Source organism: Nicotiana tomentosiformis, chromosome 6 (assembly GCF_000390325.3).
Source record: "Nicotiana tomentosiformis chromosome 6, ASM39032v3, whole genome shotgun sequence".
Taxonomy (NCBI): domain Eukaryota; kingdom Viridiplantae; phylum Streptophyta; class Magnoliopsida; order Solanales; family Solanaceae; genus Nicotiana; species Nicotiana tomentosiformis.
In genome coordinates this window covers 27,023,884-27,035,559 of record NC_090817.1, presented here as the reverse complement: position 1 = coordinate 27,035,559, position 11,676 = coordinate 27,023,884, and the positions used below count along the sequence as shown (strand labels likewise).

The following is an 11,676-nucleotide window of genomic DNA, read 5'->3' as shown; positions in this document are numbered from 1 at the left end:
TCATGCATATGATTTGGGTGCATCACATGATTTGGTTCGCTCGGGTCACGTGATTTTGGGTTGTGACAGTGCATGACTCGAGCTTCTGCAAAAGAAGTGCTACCATACGAGCCCGAGATAGAAAAACAACTGCGACAGTTGAGGAAGAAAAGAGATCTCACCGAGACATCAGAAAAGGTTGGGCAATCCTCAACCAAAGAAACTATGGCTGGAAACGGTGATGATAATGTAGATTTGGCTGCAAGGAAGGCATCCCAACAATGAGAAAAAGCTGCACGGGATGCTGAGGAAGCAACTATTAGAGATGCACAGATTATTTATGAAGAAGAGAGGGGTCGGAGAATTGCTCAAAATCAACCCTTTGCTGCAAACCAGTTCGGAAATATAGCTCCTATGCCTGGGAGATCATTGGGTGATTATGCTAGACCGATCTACAATCAAGGCTTATCAAGTGTTAGACCACCTCCAATTTCAGCTAACATTTCGACTTGAAGCAAGGGTTGCTTCAAACCATTCAGAATTGCTGTGTTTTTAGAGGAAAGATGAATGAAGATCCAAACATACATCTAATCGACTTCGAGGAGATTATGAACACCTTTCAATACAATGGGGTGTCACAAGATGCAGTACTTAAGGGCATTCCCCTTTTCACTTAAAGATGATGCAAAGAAGTGGCTTCGAAGCTTGCCCACAGGATCGATCAGAACACGGGAGGAGATGACCAAAACATTCCTTGATAAATATTTCTCCTCAGCTAAAACGGGCAAGTTTAGAAGAGAAATTCATAACTTATGCCAGAAAGAAACTGAAACTATTTTTGAAGCATGGGAGGGGTTTAAGAAGATTGTTAGGAAGTGTCAACATAGTGGAATTGAACTCTGGATGCAACTCCAGGACTTTTGGGATGGATTGACACCGGCCTCGCATAAAACATTGAGCAACGCAACTGGAGGCCCGTTGATGAAAAAGACTCTAGAGGAGATAGTTTCAATTCCTGATGAGTTATCTGAAGATGCTAATCAGTGGCCCTCAGAGAGTGCTGAAAGAAGAAGATCAACTGGTGTTCACCAAGTTGATGCTAATACATATGTGCAGGCACATCTTGATGCTATAGCTAAAGAAATATGAAAGCTGACCTTAGCCTCAATACAAAATGAGCCTCATGCATCCTGTGATATATGTGGAAGAGGACACCCGACTCATGAGTGTCAAGCCTCAACTGAGAAAGTGAATGTTGTGGGAAATTTTAATTTTAATGCAATGGGTCAAAAGCACCCCGGTTTTTCATGGAGTTCTCCTGGGTACTGCTAATGCATGGCAACAAAACAACCCCAGATTTCAGGGACAAAGAGCTCCTGGTTTTATGAATCAGCCAAGGCAGCAGTTTCAGCCTCAACAGCCCAATCAGCCTGGTCTAGAAGATCTCATGAAGGCCTTCATTGTGAAAACTGATGAAAGATTTGAAGTACAAGGGGTAGCAATTCGAAATTTAGAGAAGCAAGTGGGATATATTGCAACAATATTATCTGAGAGGGTTCCAGGAACTCTCCCTGTTGATACTGAAATAAATCCCACAGAAACAATGAATGATGTAACCTTGAGAAGTGGGCAAGTGTTGAAAGACCCCACCACGATCCAAAAAAATGTGATACTTGAAAAATAAAATGGGGAGCAGCTGAAAAGTGATGATGGCAAGAAGAAGAAAGGCCCAGTGAAAGCTCAGAGAAAGAAGAAGGAAGAAAAATCGAGAAGGGAGGAACATGAGTAGAGCAAGCATATGTCGGCGCTACCTTTCCCTCAAAAGCTATGTAGAGAAAACCTGGACAAGCAGTTTGAGAGATTTCTGGATGTGCTGAAACATGTTCATGTAAACTTACCATTCACAGAAGTGCTCTCACAAATGCCTTCTTATGCTAAATTCTTGAAAGAGATCCTTACGAAGAAGAGGAAAGTAGAGGAGACCTCAGTGGTGAGGCTCATAGAGCATTGCAGTGCGATATTGCAAAATAAACTTCCATAAAAGTGTGGAGATCCAGGGAGTTTTACTATACCTTGCTTATTAGGAACTATTAATTTTGATGAGTCTTTATGTGATTCTGGTGCCTCAATTAACTTAATGCCTCTATCTATATACAAAAAACTGGAGAAGGAGATTGGAGAGATAAGGTCTGCACTAATATCGTTGCAGCTGTCAGACCAAATGACTTTAATACCCGAGGGGATAGTGGAAGATGTGTTAGTTCGGGTGGATAAGTTTGGTGGATTTTATAGTGGTGAATATGGAGGAAAACAAGGAGGCCCCCTCATCCTAGGAAGACTATTCTTAGCGACGGGCAGAGTGATATTAGATATACACGAGAGAAAACTCATGCTTAGAGTGGGTGAGAAGACTGTGACTTTCAAGATGGATGCAGAAAAGGGGGTGCAAAAAGGAAAACCAGCTGCAAGTGTTGAGTGGAAAGTGAAGGGCTCGAAAACGAAGGCTGTAGTAAGCGAGAAAGACAAGTGTGGGGTATACCCCAAAAAAGCTGAGAAGAAGTTGTCTGCATGGATGTGTGCATTAGTTCGGGCAGAATGGAGCCCGACTTCGACTCAGACCCCGACTAGATGTTCAGGGAAGTTTTCTTTACCGTATGCTTTTTAATTGTGTGTCATGGGGACATGCCACAACTTAAAGTGTGGGGTGTGGGATATTTGTATGTATGTATATTAGTTTTCTTTTTGTTAGTTGTAGATAGTAGAGATAGAAAACAAAATTTGAAAAAGAAAATAATTGTTTTTTAAATTTTTGATTTTACCCGACAATGGATATCATCGACAGGTTTCTTGAGGGATTAAAGTCGAAAGAAAAAGACAAAAAAGATTTTCTTTTGTTAGGTAGTATAACAAGTCCCCCTTGGTTTTTCTTTGTGTTGCAGTTCTTTTTCAAGGGTGTTGTTTGAACCGGGTGTAGTTAGATTTTATTTTTTTAGGCGTAGAAAACCTTGTGCGGTGATTTGAATTGAAGGCAATATCTCTTAACTTTATTATGCATTGAGAATAGTGAGTGCTTTAGTTGTGACGCTCAGGCTCAGTTTTTGACTCTTGTGTAAGTACCTTAAATTGTACGATCTTAACTTTGCTTAACTTCTTTGACTAGAGTGTCTTGATAGTCCAATCCTGAGTGATTTATGTGCCATGTGTGTGTGAGGTTTGTGTATTCTGTGCATTGCATTTGATGTTTAGATTTTATCCCGTGTGTTTGCAAAGCGAAATAGTAGTTTTATTCAATCTTGGAAGTGATATAGGTATTTCTTTGTTGAGCCAGATATATACTATTACCCACCTAATTGTTATGTGTCATACTTAACCCTTTTGAGCCTGTAATCCTATTTCTTTGGAAACCACATTACAAGTCTTACCCATTTGTTTAAATTGACCATTTATTTGAACCGTTTACCCCTCGTGAGCACTTGAATTTGTCATGAACTTTGTAAAAGTTGAAGTGTGGGGTGTTGGTTTGGCATTTGAGTGGAACTATTGAATTGAAGAGAACGATGCACTGTTTTTAAAAAGTAAGAGCCACTTGAATTGAAAAAGAAAGGAAAAACAATAAGTGTATGATTGTGAAAAATATTCCTTGATAGTGGTAACTTGACATAATTATGCTTAAAGAAGTAGGGAGTTAATGTATATTGATGTGAAGGTGGAGTTTTGGTTTGACATAAGTGTGGGGTTTTGAATGGTTAATTGTATGTATTAAAGTGCTTAGGGAGGTGTAGTCACTCTTATATCTAAATGTATCATACCCATCCTGCAGCCTACATTATAACCAATTAAAGTCTTGCTTCATCCTTGACAGAATGAGCTCAATTAGTAGAGTAGTACACTACGGGCAAGCCTATGGTATGTCTTTTGTGGCATATGAATGTTGCTTCTGAGAGTGAGTGAATTCTTTCTATCTTGAGTTCCTAATTGTTCTTAAATTTTATTGTATGTAGAACTACTCTCTATTGTCGTATGAGGGCACTTGATTCATGAAGGAAAGGTAATGTCATTGACCTCTGTGTTAGAGTAAGTGAGCGGGTTGTGAAAAATGTGTGGTGCTTTTGAGTCAAATCTTGAGGCGAGGATGTTACAGTTTTTTGCTTAATCTGTTTTAATATTCTTGATGTGATGAGTTATGAGAGTTGTTGAAAAAGGTCGTGTCTATATGAAGTGTAGTTTGATTGCTCGAGGACGAGCAATGGTTTAAGTGTGGGGTGCTGATGGTAGGCTATAATTATGTGTTTTAGTCACTTATTTCACTCTAATTCACTGCACTTTATTTGTGTTTGAGCTTTAATTGGTAGTGTTCTGCACTTATTGTGTGTTTTATGCCTTGTAGGAATGATTCCGAGTTATATAGATGTTGTGGAGCTAATTCGAGCTATTTGGAGATTTGAAGTCTGAGTAAAAGACCAAGGGATTAAGCCGGGATTGTGTTCGGGGGTCGAGGACCAAGTCTGGACATCAAAACGCAAGCAAAAAAGCAACACTCTGAGAATTTCGCACTACTGTGGCGCGTGGTGTGCCGCCGCAGTGTATTTTTCCTGCCTAATGAATTGTTGAACTCTCTGGATTTTCCCATTAATGCCCCGCATGGTGCGTCGCCCCATGCGGCACGCCTTGTGAATATTTTACAAAGTGAAAGTCCTATTTCAGCTAGGAAAGGGTGGTTTCGTTTGGGCCCGACCCTACTTGGTATAAATACATGGAAACACGTTATTTTCTGGACTTTTGACATACTTTGGACCTATGGAGGTTAATGAGGAGTTGGAAGAACACAAGCACGAGGATTTCATCATTTCTTTCCTCACTCAAGACCCAAGTTTGGATTGAATTTATGTTTTTCTATACTTTAATTTTATTTGTGACGAATTGCTCCATATCTATGGAGTAGTTCTATTTAGGGTTTGATGGGTTTGGTGTATTGATGATTGTTTGTGGATTATAACTCTAGAATTATGTATTGAAGCATTTTTTGATGATTTAATTGTTGCATCTTTACTCACTAGTTCATGTAATCGAGAGAGGCGTAACTTGTGATATCTTTGCATTATATTGTTGGTTGAGTTTATAGATTCTTCTAAGTAATTGAAAGAGGCCAGTTGAATCGCTAATTAAACATAGTTAGGAGAATAATCGAAAGAGGTTTTCCTAAAGATCAATCCATTACGCATTCTTGCATATCTTAACGTGCTTAAATTGATCCATCTTGTGAGGTTAAGACTTAATCGAGAGAGGAGTTTTTGCTAAACGTTTGAACTAATAATTGAGTAAATTCGAGAGACTCACTTGAACATTAGAAGTGAATTATCTAGAGTTAGATCCTGAAAAATTATCTAACACCTATCCTATCAAAACCCTATCTTCTCTCATTGATAACCTTATTTGCTTATTCCTTGTTTCGATTGTCATTAGTCAATAGGTTTAGATTCTTAGTTAGTTTTAGTTAGACATCTTATAAATCTCAACCGTTGGATCTCCTGGATATCAATCAAGCTAGAAACTACGATAATACTGTTTAAATCCAATCTCTGTGGATACGATATTATACTATACTATATTTGATTAGCGAGCAGAATTTAAGTGTGTATTTTGTGCACGTCAAAAACTCGAAGCCGTATTGTACCCAAGACAATGATCGAATACCTCACTTTTTCCTGCACTCAATCAAGCCCTCCTCGCCACTTTCAAAATTCCTAAGCGTAGAAACCACCTCAAAGATCATCTCCCTCGAACCATCAATACTGGAAACATCGACTCGATCCTAAAGTCGCAACATACAACCATCCCTGCTACTTTCCTCTTAGGTTCCATCTCACAACACCGTGCCCTGAGGCAACAAATGAAGACCGAGATGCCGATGAGTCTCAATGCATTCAATCAATGACGGCGTCACCAAAATATTAACAAGAATTGCACCAAATTTGGAGGTATCAAGTCTCGACCGTAGGCAATACCAACACTGGGCTGAAATGACATAATATTCCTTCACAAGGTGACATTAATGGTCCGCCCACATTCGTAGGGAAAAGCATCTGGTACCGCATCTGTAGCATCTTCACAACTCGTCGGTGCCCAATTGATAACAAGTACTCGACACCGTATAAGAATGAGTAGAAAGGAAATGAAGGCATAAGCTCCAATGGAATCAAATCGAACGACGAGGAATCAAGAAGGGAAGTGCTCCTAACAACCCTGTAGCCTCTTGAAGATAAGGACATACGTCTCCGTACCGATCCTCAAGACTCTACTAGACTTGATCATGACTCGTGATACCTAAGTGAACCTAACATTCTGATACCAAGCTGTCACGACCCAAAAACCACTATAGGTCGTGATGGCGCCCAACGTCCCCGTTAGGCAAGCCAACGGTGAACTACCAACTTAATTTTTTATTTTATTATTTTTAAAATCATGAATCATATTAGATAGAGAGATCGATGCATCAAAAATAGTACATACGTATGATTTAAGTAAAATATAAAGTTGAAGTGTCTCAATGGTAAGCAATATCATAAACAAATTCTAGAACACCCCAAAACCCGGTGTCACAAGTGCATGAGCATCTACTAGGAAGTACAATAACAAAACATCATCTGTATGGGATACAAGGTAGACATGATAAAGTAAATAATTATGATGTAAACTCTGTGTGTTGCGAATCATGGCGTGGAATACAGCTCACCATAGATTTCCCTCAGTAGTTGCGCCTCCGCGCCAAAGCGACCACTAAATTAACCTATCAAATCCTGCACATTTAGTGCAGAAGTACAGCATGAGTACATAAATCAACGTGTACCCAGTAAGTATCTAGCCTAACCCCGAAGAGGTAGTGACGAGGGATCGACATTGACACTTACTAGTGGTCCAGCAAATCAAATATAATAAATTAGGCAAATATGAAACATGGTATGTAACAATGAGTACAAGTAAATGCAAATAATACGGTCTACAGCTGAACAGTGAACACAAAGTCCTCAAACACTGGATACCTCTCAAATGGAATATGTAATAGTCAATACCAAATCAACGGTCACATCTCAAGTTTGGAAAATTCATGAATACGTGGACTTCTTATCAAGTATTTCGCACGATTCTACCGAGGCGAGCGGCCCGATCCCGTAAGAGTGGTTTTATAGAAATGTCGAGGCGAACAGCCCGATCCCATAAGAATATGATACATGATACTGCCGAGACGAACGGCACGATCTCATAAGAGTGTATTACTGCCAAGGCAAATGGCCCGATCCCATAAAAGTGTGGTATTGCCGAGGAAAACGGCCCGATCCCATAAGAATATAATACTGCCGAGGCGAACGGCCTGATCCCATAAGAACATGATACTACCGAGGCGAACGTCCCGATCCTATAAGAGTGTGTTACATGATACTGCCAAGGTGAACGGCCAGATCCCATAAGAGAATTTCATGAAGTTGCCAAGGCGAACGACCCGATCCTATTAGAATATGAACCTTTTACGGGTCTTTGACCCCACTCACGAATATACGTGTGAGTTATGAGATTCAAGACAACTTTTCGATGGATACCCACATCGCGGAAGAAATCAGTAAGGGAAGTACAATTTCTACGGCTGAACAAGTAGCTTGTCAAGTATCTAAAATAGCGAGTCCATTACTTTACGCGAGTCTAGTCTCAGGTCATAATGTGAATTAAATCAATTGAACAAGCAAGAATAATACAAATAATATAATTAAAGTATGGCGTGAGTCTAAGTCTACCCGGACATAATCAGGAATTCTAGCATATGTACAGACACTCGTCACCTCATACGTGCATAGCTCCCACAACATGTAGCACATAACAAATATAATACCTACGAGGTAATTTAGCCCTCACAAGGTTAGACATAAGACTTACCTCGCTCCGAAATCTGATAACCGGCTTCAACACCTTTCTAACATCTCAAACCGATGCCAAACGATCTGAAACTAATCAAATAACGCACAAACCAATCAAAACATACTCCAATACTCGTAATTTAACAATTAAAAATAAATTCCCAGCTCCTCAAGAAAAGTCAACAAAGTCAACCCTCGGGCCCACGCATCCGGATTTCAGAAATTATCAAAATTAATTATTACCCATAACCTATAGAGTTTATATTCCGAAAATCATCCAATTTCGTCCATGCATTGACCCTCAAATCAAGGATAAAAATGATAAACAACGAAACTAATCATGAAAAAACATCACAATAAAGGTCCGATATTTACTCCTTTTTGAGACGAGAACAACTCCGCAAAAATCACCACAAAAGGAGCTCTAGAACTCAAGATATGCTAAAAATACTAAAATGCTCGGTCTGTTCATTTAAAACACTGTCCAGATGATTTTTATTCTTCGCCTTCGCGGGACACCTTCGCGTTCGCCAAGAGATATTTTTCGCGTTGACCGGTCAACCCAAATTTCCTTCTTCTCGTTCGCGAAGAACAAAGTCCATACAGAAACCAACAATCATTCCCAATATGGAAATGTGCATAACTCTCTCATACGGCCTCTGAATTCGACGATTTTTGTTGCTATGGTTCCTTAATTACGATACGGGTCTAATGGTTTAATCCAATCATAAATCAAAGATTGTTTTTTTAAATATGGAACCCTTTATGTCCAAAGAAACGACGTTGAAACATCAAATAAGAGCGCGATACAACCCAAACACATCCGAAACACACCCGAGGCCCCCGGGACCCCGTCCAATTACACAAACCAGTCCCAAATTGCTACCCAATTTCGACGAATGCCAACTTGACCAAATCCCCCGAACTCAAAACGTCGAAGCACATGGCCTCGCCAAATTGGTCGTCGCCGCCAAAAGCATAACGGCCGGGGACAAGAGCATAGTCCATCTCCTCAACTCGCCATAAGATGAAATCGAGGTAAAATCTGTAAATTTAACGTGGGATTAGCGTAATTGTATTAGTACTTATTTGCAGGATGGCAACCTCCCAAACGATAAAAAGGAAGCTAAAAAGTAAGGATGCAAGCCGCTAGATACAACCTCCTTCACCATGACTTATACAAAAGAACGTACGATGGTCCCTTGGCAAAGTTCTTAGGACCAAGCCAAACCCAACGCGTTCTCGAGGAAGTACATGAAGTTCATTGCGGCGCTCATTCCGGTAATCGAGCACTCGCCAGGTGCCTCATATGGGCCAGGTACTACTGGCCCACCATGAAAAAGGATGCCTCATAATTTATGAAGAGGTGCGAACAGTGTCAGAAATACGCCCCAATAATCCACCAAGCAGGCAAACACCTACATTCGGTCACCTCTCCATGACCATTTATTAAGTGGGGAATGGACATCGTGGGTCTACTTCCGGTGGGACAAGGTAATGTAAGATTTATTTTAGTTTTAACTAACTATTTCTCTAAATGGATAGAAGCAGGGACATTCTCCCAAGTTTGTGATCAAGAAGTAATCACCTTCATATGGAAAAATATCATTTCCCAATTCGACCTACCTAAAGAGATAAGTTGTGACAAGGGATCCCAGTTCACGGGGAGAAGAACCACTGAGTTATTCAAAAAATGACGTATTAAAAGAATACTTTCAACTCCTTACCACCCAGGTGGCAACAGACAAGAAAAATCCTCCAATAAGTCAATACTAAACATCATGAAGAAGAAACTTGAAGAGGCAAAGGGACTGTGGCAGGAAATACTCCTAGAAGATTTATGGGCGCACAGAACTACCCCGAAGATGAGCACATGAGAGACACCTTACTCCTTATTCTACGGAACAGAAGCAGTTATACTAGTCGAAGTCGGAGAACCTAGTATGAGGTATTCCCATGAAAACGGCACCAGCAATGACAAGAATATGAGACAAGATCTCGATGAGACATGGCGTACATAAGTATGGTCGCTCAGAAACAACAAGTAGAACGCTACTACAACAAAAAGGCAAAGGTTCGGTTACTCAAGGTCGGATACTGTGTACTCAAACCCAAAACCCAAGCAAACAAGGATCCACGAGAAGGCAAATTGGGAACGAACCGGGATGGACCGTACAAAATTATAGGCAAAGTAGACAAAGGCTCGTTCCAATTGGAAACTATGGGAGGGAAGCTCCTACCAAACAAATGGAATATCAGTCATCTCAAGTACTTCAAATGCTAAGAAACAATAAGTGCCCCATAAGTCATACTTTTTTTTCCCTCACTTGAGTTTTGTCCCGATAGGGTTTTCTCAAGGAGGTTTTTAACGAGGCGACCAGCGGGACACTTCAAGTTGGAACGCAAAAGAGAGCTTATTTTTTTCATTACCCAACTCCTCAATAATCTCCAAGTCAAACAATGAAGGGACTAGATATACTGGGACTGGGACGCCAGCCAACACCCTAAACTTGTAATTTTCTCCAAATCGCCTAAGGGAGAAAACAATGTAATTGAGACAACAACATTGAAATAATAAAGATGCACGTATGTCAAAACTACTCTCCAAAATGGTACGTTCGACCAGCTCGAACAAACACCTATCAGCCCTTGGCCTCGACCTAACTTAAAGGTACGTTCGACCAGTTTGAACAACAGGTATAGGCACTGGCCTTGACTTAACTTAAAGGTACATTCGATCATCTCAAACAACACCAATCAGCCCTTGGCCTTACCTTAACTTAAAGGTACATTCGACTAGCTCGAACAACACCTATCGGCCCCTGGCCTCGACTTAACTTAAAGGTACATTCTACCAGTTCGAACAACACCTATTGGCCCCTGGCCTCGATAATTTAAAGGTACGTTCGGCCAGCTCGAAAGACACCTATCGACCCTTGACCACATCTCAACTAAGAAACATACTCAACCTCTTTGAAAAAAAAGACTGATACAGCCCACGGCTATTCGACCCAAAGGCTACGGCCACCTAGAGGATAACAACAAAAAGAATAAACAAGCACAACATGCAAATATATAAACAAAACACAGAAAAACCAAAGGTACGTATAATACAAAATTCAACTTTGATAATCATATTCAGATGAAAAGGTTTTACAAGAGCGCTCGAAGGTGCCAACAAAAATATACAAAAAGTTAAAACAAAAACTAGTGGCCATTACCATCCCGGCCGCCGACACCTTCTCCGTCCTCGCCTTGACCGTAAGCGGAGTCATACCAAGTAACATCCGCGAGTCGGTCTACACCTTCTTCCTCATCCTCCTCGAAATCAGGCTAAGGCATGGCAGGATCATAGTCACAAGCGAGCCAAGCTTCATGAGATTTAACTCAAGCATCCTCGAGGGCCGCCTCAGAAGTAGAGCATGCCTTATTCAAATCACGAATCACGTCCAACCGGGCCTCAGCATGGATCCACTCCTTGTACTGCTCATGAGGAATATTAGGATACTCGGAAGCATTGGATGTAGAGGGCCGCGCAAGCAGTTAGGCCTTCTCGGCCTCAAGAGCAGCAACTCAATCATGCAGCTCGGAGTTATCCTTGTTTAACTCTCCAATCCTTTCCTCGAGCCGGTCTTCTTTAGCCCTGGCTGTTGACAGAGTATTATCCCACTCAAAACAGAGAGTCCTGTTTGCCATCTCAAGAATGCCAACCTTTCTCTGAGTATCCAGACGAGAAGACTCTGCTTGGTCGAGCATTTGTTGTTTCTCAGCAACCTCCCCCCGAAGAGCG

At 40.9% G+C, this 11,676-nt stretch overlaps 1 non-coding gene across 1 annotated transcript; it reads right to left on the bottom strand.

Moving 5' to 3' along the window:
* Positions 1-765: 765 nt before the first annotated feature.
* On the bottom strand, positions 766-872 carry LOC117280625 (small nucleolar RNA R71). Its single transcript, XR_004511177.1, has one exon. It is a non-coding gene; the product is annotated as a small nucleolar RNA R71 (small nucleolar RNA).
* Between the last annotated feature and the right edge of the window lie 10,804 nt (positions 873-11,676).